The 19,833-nt window shown below is 40.8% G+C and overlaps 1 protein-coding gene across 6 annotated transcripts in view; it reads right to left on the bottom strand.

Moving 5' to 3' along the window:
* Window positions 1–19,833, bottom strand: part of PHC2 (polyhomeotic homolog 2) — a 102,600-nt gene that overhangs the window by 65,378 nt on the left and 17,389 nt on the right. The window contains exon 1 of one of the 6 annotated variants that reach the window (XM_060308188.2): window positions 6,621–6,692. The exons of the other annotated variants lie outside the window; for them this stretch is intronic. The gene's annotated coding sequence lies outside the window, so the exon portion shown is untranslated. Of the gene's footprint in view, window positions 1–6,620; window positions 6,693–19,833 lie in introns of those variants that run through there. 6 annotated transcript variants of the gene reach the window in all.

The raw sequence follows: 19,833 nt of genomic DNA, 5'->3' as shown, positions 1-19,833 counted from the left end.
CTCTGATACTCTGGAAACCCTACTTCCCTGGGAAGGCCAGAACACTGCATTCTCAGTAGTTGTCTGTGGAGGACATGAAGTAGGAGGCTCCACAGCCCTCCTGTTCAGAAAGGAGCTAAAACGTGGCACTTCTAGCCTGATTTAAGATCCTCATCTATGCCCACTCTGAACTGTCTCACATGGGAAAACCTATTATTCACAATTGCATTCTTCCTGGTGCCCGCTGGCAAATCCTTACTCAAATGGTTGAACAATGAGAGAAGCCACATCACTCAGAAGACCCCTTAAAGAGGTTTTTGTTGTTGCTGTTTTCCCAACAAGGATTGAGCATTTGATATAAAACGTCAGGAGTCACACAAACCAGCTTTCTGTAAGGCTTAGGGGCCAGTTCACTCAGATCTGAACTGGTGTCATAAAAGGTGAACTCAGAAGACAGTGTCCAGGTCTGTCTCCCCTGGGGAAGTGGGCCAGGCTTCAGATGGTAGGGATCAGATTTCAGTGGTTTGTTTTGTTGTAGTTGTTGACTCAATGCTCAGTAATCAGCTGCTGGATAGCTCCTCCCTGTTGTCTTAACACCGCCTCCAGCCAGCAGTCTCGCAAAGGTGTGTTGTTGGTTACATGGTGAATAGCTAGAGCAGCCCAAGTTACCACTGGGATGGAAAACCGACTCAAAATCCTTATCCTACTCACTTGTGCCTTTTACGTATTTGTAAGACAAGAGATAATTACACTTCAATCATTATAGGGAGGTGGTGACAGCTCTTCAACCTCTGACATTCACAGCCTTGCCATCCATTAAGGAACCAAAGAAAAGAACTGTCAATCTGCCCTTGTTCAGAAAGGCAGAGTTAAGGAATCCCACTCACCCGGGGGGTTGGAAACTCTCTTCCCACCCCAATCCTATGGTGAATTTCAGAAAATGCTTTGAGTCAGGCACATTTATCCTCATAACCTTGGAAATCTTACAATAAACCCCATTTTATAGAAGAGGAAACTGACGAGTAACTTGGCCAAGTGATACAAGGTGGAAAACTGGGATCAGAAAGCTGGTCTTTTTACTCTGAAGTCTGCATTGTGACATCCAGGTCATCCTAGACCATACCCAAGTCTTTACAGCAGTAAAAATAAAGGAAAAAAGGGAACAGCAACAGAAAGCCACTTTTCAAAGTAAAGACACAAAAAAACACGAAACGTTTTGCATTTAATATAGTGAAATATATCTTCAGTGATTCTTACCTCTGGTTGCACATTAGAACCACCAGATGATTATGTCAGAAACAATTACACCTGGGCCACAATCCAAACTAATTAATTAATTATTTAAGAGTTTCTGGGGATAAGGGGGAGGCATTGTATTTTAAAAGCTCCTCAAGCTGCTTTGGAAAATGGTCTGGCAGTTTCGTATAAAAATAAACATACACCTACCCTATTACTCAGAAATTCCATTCTTAGGAATTTATTCAAGGAAAATGAAAACATCTGTCCATAAAAAGTCTAATACAAACATGTTCCTGGCAGCCTTATTCATATTAGCTAAAAAACTGTGGTACATCCATATGGTGGAATACTAGTCAGCAATAGAAAGGAACAAACTATCCATCCATACAGGCAACACCATGGATGTATCTCAGAAGTGCTATGCTGGATGAAGGAAACCTTACACAAGAGTGCACACTGTATGGTTCCACTTACATGAAGTTGTAGGAGTAGGAAAACTTAATCTAGGGTGGGAAATATCAGAGTGGTGATTACCTCTGGAAGTGGGGGGATGGGGGATAACTGGAAGCGGGCATGACGGGACTTCCGGGGTGATGGCAATGTTCTATATGGTGATAGGGGGTGGTTTACATTAATGTATATTATATGTATACATATACATAGTATATGTTTCTGTCAAAACTTACAGAATGGTGTACTTCAGGTCTGTACATTTCATTGTACACAAATTTTACCTCAAAAGAAAAAAGAAACAAATATTGAACTCCAGTTAATGATATGCATGCTGAAGTGTTTAGGGGTGAAGCATTCTGATGCCTGCAACTTACTTTGAAACTGCATAAAAAAGAAGCTAGACTCATGAATGGATAGAGGGATGGATAGTTGGATAGATATGTGATAGGGCAAGTATGGTAAAATGCTAACTGTAGAATCTAGAAAAATATACGTATATAATATTCCCTGTATAATTCTTTCAACATTTTCATATGCTAAGAATTTTCATAAATAAATAAATTTTGGGGGAAAAAGCTCCCCAGGTGATACCAGTGAGCAGACATTGGGATAAAAGACACATTTTAATTGTCTTAGTTGAAAAGTACGAAATGAATAATGCTGTGTCCCTAATCTCCAGAGATGACTGCAATCACCCCCTCAACACACAGACACACACACACACACACACACACACACACACACAGAAAAGAAAAAAAATCTGAAACCCTGGAATAAATGAATAAATGGTCAAGTTGAAATAAGACTTCCTAGAGTCAGGCTAGATCTTATGAGGACACTATGGCCTACTTCACACTGGACTTAAATAGGACACATCATTTGACATATGGTCTGATGAGACAAAATGTTTGAAATGAGGACAGCTCTGGAAAATCTAGGCAATACAGTGGCTATACTTAAGCTCTAGAACTGGAAACCCTTAAACCATGCTCAGCAAGTATGAGAGTGAAGTGCTATTCACTACTCAGCATTTGGCTTAAAAGCTCCTATTCAGCCCCTGATTCTCCTCCAGGGCTTGTACGTCCAGCCTTCTCAGAGTGTAATTTTCCCTCCTCCATTTTCTCCCGGTTGGACCACAAATCCATAGGGATCATGCAGGGTTGGGCGTTAGAGAGGGAGAAGCTGGTGTGGGGTGCTCCAAAGGATCGGCATGGACAGTTGATTTCAACGGGGTGGGGAAAGGGTGAGGGGAGGAGTAATGGGGGAAATAATGCAGTCAAGTGCAATATGGAGCCCCTATTCCCTGAGCTGCCCCATTTATTCTGTGTAATTGCTTCATTTCCACCGGCGGTGCATCTCAAAATGAATTTCATTACTGGTGCCTTGGATATCATATTGATTACCAGTTTCATCGATTCTTATCTTGCTAATTAGCATATAAATTAGCCATTTGGGGGAGGCATTAGGCAAAATTGAATTTTCTCCTTAATCTTCTTTCAGAAGGTAAATGAAAATGGATGTGGCCTGTTAAGGCCCATGGCCTTCCCATGACAGATCTAAGTGCCGTTCACAGCCAAGGAACCCTTTCCTTGGGGCGAGAGAAGGTTCATGGGAGCAGCCTTCCTACCCCACCCATTGGATGATACTGCTGCCGTCAGAACCCCTTCAGAGGTATCAAGAAAATTTGAGGCAGAGGGTAGATCTGCAAGCAGAGACATGTACCCTTGGAGGAGACATTCTGTGCCAATGGACAACAGTGTCTGCTTCCACATACACATGATGCAGTGGTGTTTACTTCCAAGGCTGGAACCGAGAACGCCATTCTGCTCTTCAGTTCAGCAGTAAGATCAAGGCTCTGGAATCATATTGGGTTGGAATGCCTGCTCTGCCCCTTACCAGCTATGTAATCTTGAGCACTTTATCCTCTCGAAGGCTTGCACTGTCCTCATCTGTACAATGGGGACAATCACAGCACTGCCTTCATTGGGTAGCTGTGAGGATGAAGAGAGAGAATGTATTTGGAGCACTCGGCACAGAGCCCGGCACCCAGCAGAGCTCACAGAACGTCAGCGTTCTTTAGCAGAGAAGAATCTTAGGAAACCGGGTGCCAGGGTTCTCCAGAGGGAGCTCTCAGCTTCAAAGGAAATGTTACTCTGAACTCCCAGGTGCTTAATCCCTAGAACAGGTCATGGGCCATTAGTCAGGCCAGCTTGGTTCCTGCTACTCAAGACCTGAGCCTCAGACCAGTAGATGACATCACCTGGGAGCAGGCTTAAAAAAAAGACTCTTAGGCCCCATCCTAGATCAGCTGAATCAGAATCTGCATTGTAACAAGATTTCTGGGTGATTCACATGCATATTAAAACTTGAGAAGTACTGTTTTAAGTTATCCCCTGTTATGGATTGAATGTTTGTGTCTCCCCAAAATACGTATGTTGAATCCCTACTCCCTCAGTGTGATGGCATTAGGAGGTGAGGCCTTTGGGAGGTAATTAGGATTAGATGAGATCATGAGGGTGGAGCCTTCATGAATGGGATTAGTGCCCTTATAAGAGCTACCAGAGAGCTTGCTTCCTCTGCTCTGCTCTCTGCCATGTGAGGATATAAGAAGTCAGCCATCTGCAACCCAGAAGAGGGCTCTCATCAGAAGCCTATGATGCTGGCACCCTGATTTTGGACTTCCAGCCTCCAATGCTGTGAGAAATACATGTCTGATGTTTATAAGTCACCAGTTTATGGTATTTTGTTATAGCAGCCCAAGCTAAGACATTCTCTTAATTAATCTTCCATGGTTAGAGAAGAAAGGGACTTGGAGATCACCTAGTTAAAACGGGCATCTCAGAAAGATGAGGTAACTTGCCTAGAGCCAGTCCAGGGCAGAGCCCAGACGAGGCTTTCAGTCTTCTGACGCTGAGACTGGTCCGGGGTCAGCAGTGCCTCCAGTGGCACAGAAGGTGGCAGTTTTGACGCTGCCTCGAGATACAGCCACAGGGGACTTTGGCAGAGGGAGATTCTGTTTCGTTTGGAATATTGTTGAGGGCTTTGCATCCCAGTTACTCGGATGACCTCAGCAGAGGATACAGATGTGATAGAGGAAAATACAGAAGCGCATTCTTCTCACCCTTGATCACCTCTGCAGGCCCCTGCCCTTTGAACTCAGAATGCTTCAGGTGAGGACACACGAGAACTGCTAACAGGGATGCTCCGGAGAAGGTGACCGAGTGGCAGAGGAACGTGAGGGATGAGAGATAGGGTGGGGGGCTGTTTTCACTGTATACCCTTTATAGCTTTTAAATTTTTTTCCCTATGCATGTAAAACATATTCAGAAGTTAGTCAATAATAATTTCAAAAAGAACGCCTCAGACGGATATGCAGTTAAAAACAATATCCCATCTGGCCCCGACATTTGATCATCTAGCCCTACTTACAATTGTACTTTTTCTCTCTCTCCTCCTGAAACCTGAAACTTTAAAGCATTTGTGGAAAGATGGAATAAATAGTGGTGGAACGATTCTCAGGCTGGCATAAAGATATAAACACTGATCTTGCCTCTGCCCTATGAGTCAGACTAAGTTTTTTCCTCATTAGGATGTGAAATGCTTTACTAACTTTTAAATGGCATTAAATAAGTATAATTATGATCTAATCTCATCTCACCCACTAAATCACAGCAAGAGGGAGGAGAGGACTTTTCTCTAAACAGGGCTTCCTCTAGATTTGGAATAACCAGTAAAAATGGAAGGGGATGAAGCAGGTTACAAACATAACATGCATAATATAATTCATTTTTGTGAATTCCACGTTACTGAATGTACAGCTAGCTGGGAGGACATGTACCAAAATGTTAACAGTAGTTGCTTGGGGTGGTATGGTTACTGCTGATTCTCATCTTCTTATTTGTGCCTTTATTTATTTTCCAAATTGCCTATAGTTCTAAAAGTAACTGGGCTTAAACACCACAATATTCTTAGCACAAAACATAGTGAAAAATGAAAATGTCAGGGAAAGAATGTTCATTCTCTATCTGAACAAGTCCTGGCCATTCAGAAGCTGGGGGTGCAGTAGGTGCAGACACCTGCTGACCAGGGCTGGGGGTAGTCCTCGCTTCCTAAGTACACATTCCAGTGGACCCAGGGACTGTTGGGTGGGTGTCAGAGCTAGGAAGCACAGGAAGATGGGAGGTAGTAGCCTCCTGGGATCGTCTCCCAGCAGAAAGTGCAACTCCTGACCCAGACACTGACCCTGAAGTGTTCCTGGGCAGGTCACTCAATCCAGTTCACCTCGTCAGCCTAACTTAGTGCTGCTTGGACGGTAGGTAGAAAAGACACAGTTCCTGCCTGTAAGGACTTTGACAATATTGTAAGGAAAATAGAAATATATACAGGGAAATACAACACAAGGCACAAAGTGGAGAATCCTACCATGGACGTACAAAGTGAAGAGTGGAACAAAGCAGTGTGGGGTAGTGGCTTTGGGGTTACCCAGGCCTGGGATGGGATACACCTGTCACCTACTACCAGTGTGACTGAGGACAAGGTGCCGTACCTCACTGAGTCATTATTTCCTCATCTGTAAAATGGAACAACCACCCTTGAAGGGACACTGTGAGGGGCAGAGAGGATCCCTGTACAACTTCTAGAACAGCACTCACACACAGTAGGCGCTCACAGAAGCTACTGCAGTTGTTATTACTTTGGACGATAAGCTGACCAGGGCCACTAGGGCCACATTACAGACCGTTATGATCACCACGGTCCCCATTTAGAAAAAGTTCTATGGAGTCATACAATTATAGGTGAACGGATACCAAAAAGCTCAGTCACTGGTGCCAAGGTTTCCTGGCTGATGCCACACCAACAGGCCAGTCTTTTTATTTGCTGTAATAGACTTGGAGATATGTAAGGAGTCTGCTTTGCCTCTGGACAACCTCCTGCTTCCCAGGCCGTACCTGACCCAGAGAGTGGTTTACATCCTAGAGTTGTGACTTGGTCCACGTTTTTGAAATTTCTGTAGCAAGCCTCCTCTCCCAGTCATTGAATTTGGCAAAGAAGCTGGTGCTACTGGGGAACGGGGACAGGAGAGAATAAAGGAATAGAAGTCACAACCCTGACCCCAAGAACTTTTAGGTGGGAATGATCAGGATATGTGTGGGGGAGGGGAGGTGGGGAAGAGGGTAGCTTTAAAATATGTATAAGATAATACTAAGTGGATGGAACTAATTCATAATTATGCCTAATTTTCCCAGTAACTATGTTTCTGAAAATTGATGTGTTAATATTTGTATTTACAAGGCCCTGGGGGCCCATAGAAATCAGTAAGAGGATTGGGCCACATACTTTTTTTTTTTTTTGCGGTACGCGGGCCTCTCACTGTTGTGGCCTCTCCCGCTGCGGAGCACAGGCTCCGGACGCGCAGGCTCAGCGGCCATGCATGGCTCACGGGCCCAGCCGCTGCGCGGCACGTGGGATCTTCCCGGACCGGGGCACAAACCCGTGTCCCCTGCATCGGCAGGCGGACTCTCAACCACTGCGCCACCAGGGAAGCCCCCAGATACTTTTTTGATGTAGCATTGGAATAAACCCTGCTCTTGAGAGCCCACTGTTGGCATCTCTTCTGAACTCTGCGTTCTATGACATCATGTTGGTAGCTTGAAACTGGTCATGGTGGGAGTATTTAAACCCCACCAGAAATCAGCAAATGCTACAAATCGGGGCTTTTTTGAGTGTATGGGAGAGGAGAGAGAGGAGCTGGTTGCTAACATTTATCAGCACATCACTGAATGAAACCAAAGAGGGATTCCCAGAACAAATTCACACATTTATGAACACTTGTTATCTGACAGATGGGTATGTCAGATCCATAGAGAAGGGATGGATATTTCTTTAAACAGTGCTGGGAAAATCAGGTATCTACATGGAAAAAAATGAAACTGATATCCCATTCCACACCAAATTAATTTTTAAGTGGAAATATTAAATATTTAAGTGGAAAATACAGACATATAAGACTTTTAGAAGAAAATCATAATGACTTCAGTGTAGGAAAGGGTTTTTTAAACAAGAAAAGATTGATAAATTTGACTATATTAAAATTAAAATCTTCTATTTATTAAAAGGCATCATAAAGTGAAATTCAAACCTTACACTGATAAAAATATTTTCGACACACATCATCAAAAAAGAATTTGCATCCAAAATATTAAAGAATACCTATGAACCAATGAGAAAAAAGGTGCAACAGAAAAATGGACAATAGACTTGATTGGATTTTCTCTTTTGTGAAATACTACATGGCCAATAAGCATACAAAAAACATTCACCGGTCAGAATGGCCATAATTAAAAAGTTTACAAATAACAAATGCTGGAGAGGGTGTAGAGAAAAGGGAACCCTCCTACACTGTTGGTGGGAATGTAAGTTGGTGCAGCCACTGTGGAACACAGTATGGTGGTTCCTCAGAAAACTAAAAATAGACTTACCATATGATCCAGCAATCCCACTCCTGGGCATATATCCAGATAAAACTATAACTCAAAAAGATACATGCACCCCAATGCTCATAGCAGTACTATTCACAATAGCTAAGACATGGAAACAACCCAAATGTCCATTGACAGATGAATGGATAAATAAGATGTGGTACATATATACAATGGAATACTACTCAGCCATAAAAAAGAATGAAATAATGTCATTTGCAGCAACATGGATGCAACCAGAGATTATCATACTAAGTGAAGTAAGTCAGAAAGAGAAAGAAAAATCCCATATGATATCACTTATATGTGAAATCTAACATATGACACAAATGAACCTATCTATGAAACAGAAACGGAATCAGGGACATAGAGAATAGACTGATGGTTGCCAAGGGGGAGGGGGGTGGGAGAGGGATGGACTGGGAGTTTGGGATTAGCAGATGGAAACTGGTATGTATAGAATGGATAAACAACAAGGTCCTGCTATATAGCACAAGGAGCTATATTCACTAGCCTGGATAAACCATAATGGAAAAGAATATGAAAAAGAACATATATGTGCATAACTGAGTCACTGTGCTATACAGCAGTAATTAACACAATATTGTAAATCAACCATACTTCAATTTAAAAAAGTTTGCCTTATTAATAATGAGAAAAATGCAAATTAAAACCACAATGAGATAAAATTTCATAGCCATCAGGCAGGCAGCAATTTTAGAGTTTGACAATGTCAAACACTGGGGAGGATCTAGGGCAGTGGTTACTCTCACACAGAAAGAATAGGAATGTAAATTGACACACCACTTTAGGGAACAGCTGAACATATCCATAAGACCCAGCAATTCCATTCCTATGTATACATCCATCCTAGAAACACTCTTACGCAAGTTCATAAGGCAGCACATATGGTGATATTCATGATGGTGTTGCTGGTTACAGCAAAAATGGGAAGTGACCCAAATGTCCATCAAAAGCAGAATGTCAAAGTAAATGGTGGTATATTTATTCAACAGAATACTATATATAACAGTGAAAACAAACGACATACAGTCTCATCATCACCCCAGACAGATCAGAAAAACATAATGTTGGGCAACAGAAGCAAGACCCAAAAGAGTGGATACAGTATGATTCCATTTACACAGAATTCAAAACAGTCAAAACTAAAAAGTATATTGTAAAAAAAAAAACCAGCGTATTGTTTAGGGAACCATTCATACGTGGTAAAACTATAAAGAAAAGCAAGGGGATACTTATCCCTTAAGTACTGGCAGAGTGGTATCTCTGGGCGGAGAAGAAGATGCTAGCAGGGAGGGGCAGACAGGTGTCTTCTAAGATTCTCTCAACTTGGGTGATCAGTAAATGTTGTTCACTTTATAATTATTCTTTAAATTCTGCATATACATATTATACATATTCCTGCATTACTAAACATTTCACAGTAAAATGAACAAATATATCCAGTGTCTACCCTATGCAAAGGCACCGGGGATGCAAAGCTAAGACTGACTCAGATTCTACACTGCTCTGCTAAAACGACTTTCACTGAGGTCACGGGCTTCAATGTCACTAAATCTAATAATCATTTTCATTCCTTGTTCTCCTTGATGTCTCAGCAGCATTCAACACTGCTGACCCTCCTCTCTCCTTGGAAAGGTGTCTAACTTTGGCTTTCATGAAACCACATTCTCCTAGCCATTCCTCTCAATCTCCTGCAGAGGCTGGTATCCCACCACCTAACCATTACATGCTGGAGTTGCTCAAGGTTCAGCCCCGGAACCTCATTTTTTTCGTTCTTTATTCTCTCTCTCTCTAGACATTCACATCCACCCCCATGGCTTCAATTACCTTGTGTACATCAAAGAGTTAGAGCTCCAGCTCAGACCTCTCCCCTGAGACCCAGGCTGATGTATCCCATTATCTAGTCAACATCTCTCTCTACTTGGATGTTTCAAAAGCCTCTAAATCTTAACCTGTTCAAAATGAAACTTATGATTTCCCTCCAAAATGAGTTTTCTTGTATTCTCTCTCAGTGAATGGCACTACCAGTAATCCTGGACAAATATTACACCATGAAGGCGAAGAGCCTTTTGTTTTTCCTCCTATAAGATGAAAGAACTTGCTCTTTTCTTCCTAGGAAAGAGTTGAAAACAAAGAAAATTATTTTGGTTACAGCTCTAAGTAGAAATGAAATCTTTCAAAAAACATCATCTGGCAATTTAGGCTTCCTCCACAGACGGAGCTCAACAAAGTTAGTTTCTTTCCCTCTAATTAAAAGAGCTTTTCTGAAACACAACAGTACTACTATATGATTAAAGTGTTTCCCGCCCCCCTCCTTTCAACCCATTGTGCACATTTTCTTGTCCCTTCTTTCCCTTTTTAAAAAACACTATAGTTTTGTACACAATAGGTTCTTAAATAGTTTGATTTTTTTCTTCATTTTCTGTTTCTACTTTTTTCCTATTTCCCCTAGCCTACCTCTCCCTGACTGAATGAGATGGTATTTCAATCAACATACATCTATCGAGCACCTACTCTGTGCACTCTAGTGAGCAAGGTAAGATTCCTACTCTCATGTGTTTTATATCTGGGGCAGGGAGGAAATAATTAAGACATTAGATAATAACATGTGCTAATTAGGGAATTAAAATTGGGTCATGTAATGGGGAATGACTAGTGGCTACATTAGGCTGGTGGTCAGGAAAGGCCTTGCTGAGGAGGTTACGGTTAAAATTGAGATCAAACTACAAGGAGACAGCCATTGTGTCCCAGAAAAAGTGACGAGTTAGAGCAAAGTCCCTAAGATAGAAACAGACTTAGCATGATTGATGGCTGCACAGTAGACTTAAGAGCCAGTGATATAAAATGAGAGGATCTAATCTAAATGATCAGATCACACAGGGCTGTGTACACCCAGGGTAAGAAGCTGGAGTTCATTCTTTTAGAAATACACTTTTTTTATGCCTGTAGGTTCTATAGGGATGTTCTCATTTTCATTCTTTTTTTTTTTTGGCCGTGCCACGTGGTAGGCGGGATCTTAGTTCCCTGACCAGGGATCAAACCCGTGCCCCCTGAAGTAGAAGCAGAGAGTCTTAACCACTGGACAACCAGGGAAGTCCCTCATTCTTGAAATTGGTAATCTTTGTATTTTTTTTCTTCACCAGTCTTTATAAGGATTTTGAATCTTATTAGTCTTTACAAAGAACCAATTTTTGGTTTTGCTGATCCTGTCTATGAATGTTTTCTCTTTCACTAATTTCTGTTCTTGTCTTATTTCCTTCCTTCTACTTTTTTTGGGTTTAATTTGCTGTTTTTTTCCCCTAACTTCTTGAGATGGGTGGGTTTAAAGCTATAAAAAACCCTTTAACTCAGCTTTATTTACACCCCAGGAGTTTTGTTATATATGGTATTTTTCATTATCATTCAGTTCTAACTTCTACTGTGATTTGTTCTTTGACCCATGGGTTACATAGAAGTGTACTGCTTAAGTTTGAAATATTTGGGGCACAGTGTGTGTCTCCAGTCACCTTTTTCTTATTGTTCTTAATGATACCAATGTCAGAGAGCAGAGTTATGTGCAATTTTAATCTTTTGGAATGTGTTGATCTAGCTGTATGTCTAGTATATATATGGTCAACTTGGATAAATGATCCATGTGTGCTCTTGAAGAGAATATGTATTCCATAGTTAAGTACGGGAGTCTATAAATGCCCATCAGTGAAATTAGCTGTTATTCAAATCTTATATATCCTGTTTTTTTGACTGCTTGTTATATCAAATACCATGAGAGAAATGTAAACATAAAACACCTCAATTGTGAATTTGTTTTTGTCTTGCAAATTCTTGCTTTATGCATTTTGAGGCCATTTTATTGGGTAATTATAAATTTAAAATTCTTATATCTTTCTGATAAATGGAAATTTTATTCTTTTGAAGTAATACCTTTTATCTCTAGAAATGTTTTCTGACTTAAGATAGTTTTGCCTATCATTAATATAGCTGTTATTGTCTTCCTTTTGTTGTATATTTTCATGGTGTATCATTTTTCCATTTTTTAATTCTTCAAATTTTCTGTTTATTTATATCAGAGTTTCTCAACCTTGGCACTGCTGACCCTCTGGGCCAGATAATTCTTTGTTGTAAGGGGGCAGTCCTGTGCACTGTAGTTTAGCAGCACCCCAGGCTACTGCTTGTCAATAGTACACGCCCTCCTGCCAGTTATGACAACAAAAGAAATCTCCAGACATTGTCAAATGTCCCTTTGAGGACAAAAATCACCCTCAGTTGAGAAATACTGTCTGATATTTTAGGTAGTCTACTGTAAATAGTAGACAACTGATTTATAATCCAGTGTGACAATCTTTGTCTTTTAATGGGAACATTTAGTCTATTCACATTTAATGTAATAGTAGTAAACTCTCAGTTTTTGTTTGCCTCAAAATACCTCTAATTTTCCAGAGCTGTCTTCCTCTGCCTGGGCCCACTGAAAGGAAGAATGTGTAGCTTCAAAACTAGAAGAGGCACATGAAGTTATTTTACTTTCTTCTGCAGAACCCCTGCTAGCTCCTCTGGTGATTTACACAAGTTAAAACAGGGTACCTCCTGTAGGTAGATGCTGCCCCACTGGCACATGGCTTGGCAAGTGGAAGATATCTTTGTGAGAATTAGAAAAATGCACCCCTTTCTCTGGGCAGAAGCAGCTCAGAGTGAGGCACAGGTTCTGGTGACTGGAATGAGGACTAGAATTTTGCCTCCACTAACTTGCTGGCAGGAGGTCCTTGGAAAGCAAACAATCTGCAGAAAGAATTATGGAAGCCTTGGTCTTCTGGCTTCCATTGTTGATGCTGAGAAATCAGCCATCAGCCTAACTGCTACTTCTCTGATGATAATCTATTTATTTATCACAGATTTGTCTCTGGTTATCTGCAGGTTTACAATGATGTATTTTAAGAGTGTATTTCTTTTCATTTGCTAGCTTGAGACTCATTAGGCTTCTTGAATCTATGGATTGGTGTTTTATGTCAGTTTGAGAAAATTCGCAGCCATCATCTCTTCAAATATGCCTCTGTCCCAAACTGCTTCTCCTCACCATCTGGGATTCTTATTAAAAGCATGTTAGGGCTTATTCTATCCTTTATGTCTCTTATCCTATCTTGTATATGTTCTATCATTTTATCTCCTCTCGCATTCTGGTTACGTCCTTTAGATCTACTGTTCAGTTCTCTCCTCAGCTGTGTATAATCTGTTGATTAATATGTTCACTGAGTTCTTAATTTCGGTTATTGTATTTTTCAGTTTTGGAAGTTCTATTTAGTTCTTTTTCCAATCTTTTACAACATGTTTTATAGATTCCTGTTCCTGCAGATATTTTCAAGCTCATTAAAAAAACCCTTTAAATGTAGTCAACACAGTTGTTTTAGAGTCTGCCTAATAACCGCAATATCTGAAGTTTTGTTTTTTTTTTTCTGCGGTACGCGGGCCTCTCACTGTTGTGGCCTCTCCCATTGTGGAGCACAGGCTCCGGACACGCAGGCTCAGCGGCCATGGCTCACGGGCCCAGCCGCTCCACGGCATGTGGGATCTTCCCGGACCGGGGCACGAACCTGTGTCCCCTGCATCGGCAGGCGGACTCTCAACCACTGCGCCTCCAGGGAACCCCTACCTGAAGTTTTTGTGGGACTTTGTGTTGTCTGCTCTCTCTATTGGTTATTACTCAGGGTAGCCTGTTATTTTTTGGAACTAAGTATCTTTGACTACTGGTCATTATACTTGGAAAAAAAATCATTTTTGAGATTGAGTCCTTAGGATAATGGCACAATCCTCCAGAAAGGATTTTCCTTTGCTTCTGCCAGGCACCAGGGGACATGACTAGTATTCATTCTGGTCTGAGTTAATAAAAGTTTGAGGTTCTCTGGACCACCTGTGTCAACAAGTCTGAACTGCTCCAGGGCTGGTTTACTTTCACTTTACTCTTACTCTGAAGGTATAGCTCTTCATGGTCCCAGCTTACAAAGGGGAGGGCTTATTAGATTTCTTACCTAGGTTTTGATTCTTGCCCTGTAAGGCTACCAACAACCCAGTTTGATTTCACAGATATTTCTTCCAGATTAGCAAATGTCTTTAGGGAAAAGGAGGCTTTGAGTGCTCAGCTTACATCTCTGGGTCCTTGCTTTACCCTAGATTTTGACTCAGGTCTACAAATCTTGCTATTTTGTTAGCTCTTCAATACATTTAAGAAAATTAAAAAGAATATTTCTCTCAACCTTTAGAGCTGTCCTCAGTGGTTCTAACTATCTAGCCCACCACTACCAGAGATGAAAATTCCTAGATTAAGAGGGATGAGAAGCCACTAGAGTACTTTTAAACAGAAGAGCAAGGTAATCAACTAGTTTATTTTGGTCACATTCTGTCAGACTCTGTTTATAAGCTGAAGGGATAACATATTTGAAACATTAACCGAAAAAGAAAATAACAGTTTGAATTGTGTGAATTTGGTATTTGCACATCTGCTTTACAGGGATGTGTGTAATGAAAACGACTTTACATCAAGTTTGAGGATTTAATCAGAGTGCAAGGATGCATGAGTAGGTAAATACAAATACGGAGTCTGATACTGTTCAGCGATGTCCAGCTTACAAGTCAGACCTCCCTCATATACTCGCTGAAGGATCTAAAATAAAATGTTAACGGCATCACTTTGGGGTGGTGGGATAGCAGGGGTTTTTCCCTTGGCTTTGCTTATCCACACCACCCCCTACCCCAGCACCAATCTTCTAGAATGAAAATATATTCTTTTTATAATAAGAAAAAATTGATTGATATAAAATAGAGTTCCTTTCCCTTATGGATACGTCTAATCCACCACCTCACACCAGCCGTTTCTAGGTCCAGTCCATCTAATTAGCAGAGACGTCTACAGTCTCCTAATTCCATCTTTTTGTCATGCTCAGTTCATACACAGCTTTTCTCGCCGCCCAGCATAAAGAGTAACATTTAGCCATCAGCAGTGGGTAGGTGGCTCACAATACATGTATTTGTTGAACTGAAAACAGATTGCTAAAATCCAGAAATTTACCCACATAACAGTAACAAAATATCACATATTTCAAATGTGATTATTTTCGACCAAATAATCTTTTTTTTTTTTTTTTTTTTTGCGGTACGTGGGCCTCTCACTGCTGTGGCCTCTCCAGTTGCGGAGCACAGGCTCCGGACGTGCAGGCTCAGCGGCCATGGCCCACGGGCCCAGCCACTCCGCAGCATGTGGGATCTTCCCGGACCAGGGCACGAAGCCGTGTCCCCTGCATCAGCAGGCGGACTCTTAACCACTGTGCCACCAGGGAAACCTCCAAGTAATCTGCATTTTAAACTATCCTTATGGCATTATGTTATCTCTTATACCCAAACTAGATAAAAATATTTTGTGAGAATACCCAAGGGGAAAGTTACTGTTATGATGACTTCATGTATTGTTCCTAGAAGGCTGGTCTGTTCTATACTTAGTAATTCTGTGCAGTGCTGCTCAATAAGGCTTATTTGCCTCTCCTGCCTGGAGGGAATCATACCTGCCCTCGCTCCTTTACAGAGAAAACAAATGCCTGGAACAAGCTGGAATTTCCAGGAAAAACATCCAAGCTCAGTTCAAGCCCCTGTGGGATGACTGCACTGATGCCATCTTCAGTGTGTCTTCCTTTCCCCCTCTGGCTGGCATGGCTCCTTGTCTGCTGCCTCACTGACTGCAGCTTTGCCTTGGAGAGCAGACTGTCTTTGTGAATGACTCGCTCAGGGAGCATGTGCAGGACGAGCCCAGAGCCTCCCTCCATGGGAACGTGAGAGGAGAAGCTGAAGAATGGGCTGAGAGCAGCAGCTGAATGGAACGGGTCATGCTGCTTCTTGAGGCTGAAAAGGCCAATCCTGTAAAGGAGTCGATGAGAGCACCTCATCGGGTTTCACCCCACGGGCCCTGTGTGTGCAGTGAGGGCTGGGAAACACTGCTCTGCACGTGAGCGGGGGCAGTGAGACTCCGGGGCTGCTCTCCAGACACACTTATTCACTCATCTGTTTCATTCAATTTTATTTGTACAAAAGGTCGGTTGAGGCAACGGCAGACTAAGCCTTTAGAGACCATGGGCTATGCAAATAGAACCTTAATGGAAGATTAAATCAGCCAAGGTCCCCCTCAGTGCTTTTCCATTTGTGGGACTGGAACTGGCAGTAGGAGGGGATGAATCACTCTTATTATATTTGAATGGCTTCTTTACAAAAATAGCAGGCACTATAATAAAGCAGCCCCAGAAGTACCTAGTAACAAACAATAAAAATACCTTCCTATAAAGAGAATGAACATGATATTATGGTCATGGTTAAAAAGCAAGCATGATAAATCAAGGCACCAACTATGGGGGTCCTCTTTTTCTTTATCACCTAATGAAGAACCAAGACTTTCTTTACTTGGAAACTTCTGTTTATTATGATTACTACTCCAAAATAATTTCTAAATATGCAGTGAACTACTTCTCAACAATTATGTATTAGCTAGCTTCATTATCTAGTATATTCATTTCTTTAAAAGATAAGATCTCAAAAGAGTTAAGATTATTTTTCTGTGGATTATGGGAGAAGTTAATGATCAGGAAGTCAGCATAAATACTATATTATCCTTACACTGATTCAGATTTCACTAAAATATATTTAAATCATCAATCAGGAAGACTCAATATAATCATTTGTTTACCCCTCAAAAGGTGTATTACTGTTGATTATTATGTCTTTAACATATAGTTTTATAATTGAGAGACAACTAGGGAATAAGCCTAGAGATTTTAAATTACCTTAAGATATTGTCAGTTCCCCCCAAAATGCACAGAAATATGTATGGAATATCTCTATTTCCTTGTTTTTACATTAAGAAAAAATTTAACATTCAAAAATCAATCAGTGGAAATCACCAGATTAATACAATAAAGATGATCATATGATGATCACTATAGATGAAGATAAAGCATTTGACAAAATTCAATACCCAATCGCGACAACTGTAAGTAAACTAGGAATAGAAGAAAACTTCCCCAATTTGATAAAGGACACGTAACAAAAACCTACAGCTAACATCATATTTATTTAGTGAAAGACCAAATGTGTTCTCCCTAAGACCGGTAACGACAATTCAATTGTCTATTCAATATTATACTGGAGGTTCTAGATAAATCAGGAAAAAAGGCATAGAGATTGGAAAGGAAAAAGTAATATTGTATTTATTTGAAGACAACATGATTGTATTTGTAGAAAGTCCTAAGGAGTCTACCAAAAAACCCTATTAGCACTAAAGTGAATTTATCAAAGTCACAGGATACAACGACAGAAAGAGGTAAAGTAACTTGACCAAAGTGACTCAAATAGTAACAGAGGAGCCAGAATTCAAACCCAGGTAGTCTGGCCCTGGAGCGTTCCTCTAAACTATTACTTATACGGTCACTTAATAATCAAGGTGTTACTATACACAGATACCCAAACACTAACGTCATTTCTCTTCTTCTATTCGATTACCAGTAGCTTCACCCTAAATTTTCGTGAAGGAGTAGAAAAAAATAAGATGTGAATTCTAGTCCTCACTCTCTCTATAAAAAGCATGAATGCTGATTGTCTAATAAAATCAAAGCTGTAGATCTAATCCTTATACAGGCTAGGGCATTTCACACTGGAAAGAACCTCGCTAATACAGCTCAGATATATGTACCCTACCCAGCCCCTACCCAGATAAGTTGCACACGCTCAAGTTCAGTGCAGCTTATCTCTAGTAGTAGAAAACGAAACTCGAAAGAGTACTATGATGCATCAGGACCATCATTCTTGTATGTGAAGGACAGCATGTTCACTGACAAATTCAAAAACAGAATTTTAAAAACTGGTGTAGACTTCAAAAGTAAGGCACCGATATCCATAAGACAAAGTAAAGACTGGTAGCATTTATGTCTTTAAAGAAGAAGCTTGGGTTATCATCAGGGACTTTACATATGGAGTTTTAAGTAGTTATAATCAAAGTTGTACCAGAAATAGCAAGAATAATAGGATAACTAGCATTGCTAAATTACAAGTATTTATTGAACCTACTATCAAATACTGAAGTCTTGAAATACAGCCAGTCTACCAACACTGGAGAGGGCATAGGCAGAGAAAACTACAGCAGGAGACTGAGGTAGCTTCGTCATGAGCTAAATCAAGGAAGCTGCCAGCAAAGCAGATAAAATTATATGAACTTGGTGTAGCTGGAAAACAACCACAGAAAAACCACTCCATGACAGCAATCTCAAATATGAAGCCTCTTTATGAAGATCATAAGTTTAAAAGACAGAGTTGCAAACACTGCCAGGCTTTGCTAATAGTGACTACAACCTCAAACTAAAAGGTCTGTCTCTGAGTGACAGGTGGTATGGTATTACGAATGTATCACGCTTTTTCGGTTAAATTGGCCTATATGGAAAATAATATACTGTCCTTATTGCCTTATTGTTGTTTTGTTCTACTCTACGTAAATTATGAACTTTAAATTCTTTTTCTAATGAAAGATACCGATTATCCATCCAACTCTGTCTTACAATGCCTCTTGTGGCCCAGAGTACATGATTGCAACATGAATGGCCCAAGGCTGTGTTTATGGCCTACTGACAACAGAATTATGGTGCTACTGAGGGGAATACAGTATGGCATTGCGAGAAGTAGCATGGTGTGGTGGAAAAACTTGAACAAGTCATTTGGTATCTCTGGATCTCAGCTTTTTCACTGAATACCTAATATGTAATACCTAAAACCCAAACTTATAGGGTTATTGTGAAGATTAAATAAGATGCCTGGCACATGTAAGATGCTAAATAAATATGTGAGCATGTATATTTGCACATGTATTACCCCCACCCCTGCCACCATGTTCGCTAGCGTGCTCTCTCTCTCTCTCTCTCTCTCTCTCTCACACACACACACACACACGAAAGGTTAATAGTTGAGCTTGATTTATTGCCCATAACCTGGCCCAAGGCTAGACTGTTGTAATTGGCTTCACTTATTTTCAGTGTGGGCAGCAAGGACTTCGAGAAAAATATTAATTCTGGGTCAGTAGTTGGTGGAGGGTTCCACAGTTTAAACACTATTAGCGTTTTCTTTGTCTGACCTTCTCACTGTAGTTTTGATCTTCACCTCAATGGTTCCGACTGTTTTACTCCTTGTTTGAACATTCGGATGAGGCATGAAACTGAACATTTAAACACTGAAGACCATCGATAAAGAAGGAATTTAAACAGATAGTAGGGCAGTTAAAGGGCTTATTAAAGCCAAGACTGAGCTGGTTACAGCTCTGTACAACCATGGAACCTCAGTAAATCACCATCTGGGCAGCCTCAGCCCTATTTGGAAATTCCTTTTTGACTCCCTGCCATTCTAATAACAATGAATTAGTCTCTAAATCCCCTAAACACTATTTTGATTTATCTAGATGTACGACTTTGTTACTTTAAATACAGATCTGCTTTTTAACTATCCAAAAACCGTGTCTGAAGTGACAGAGTTTCTTTAAAGAAAGGAACCTACAATCAATATGTAAAGTCCCTAGAAAAGATGTTAGAGACTTTCACTTAAAAACTGGGGAAACAGGGACCCTCCTGCCTCAAAAAACTAAAAAACGGGACAA

This window comes from Globicephala melas, chromosome 1 (assembly GCF_963455315.2).
Source record: "Globicephala melas chromosome 1, mGloMel1.2, whole genome shotgun sequence".
Classification (NCBI taxonomy): Eukaryota; Metazoa; Chordata; class Mammalia; order Artiodactyla; family Delphinidae; genus Globicephala; species Globicephala melas.
This window is presented reverse-complemented; position numbering and strand designations above follow the sequence as displayed.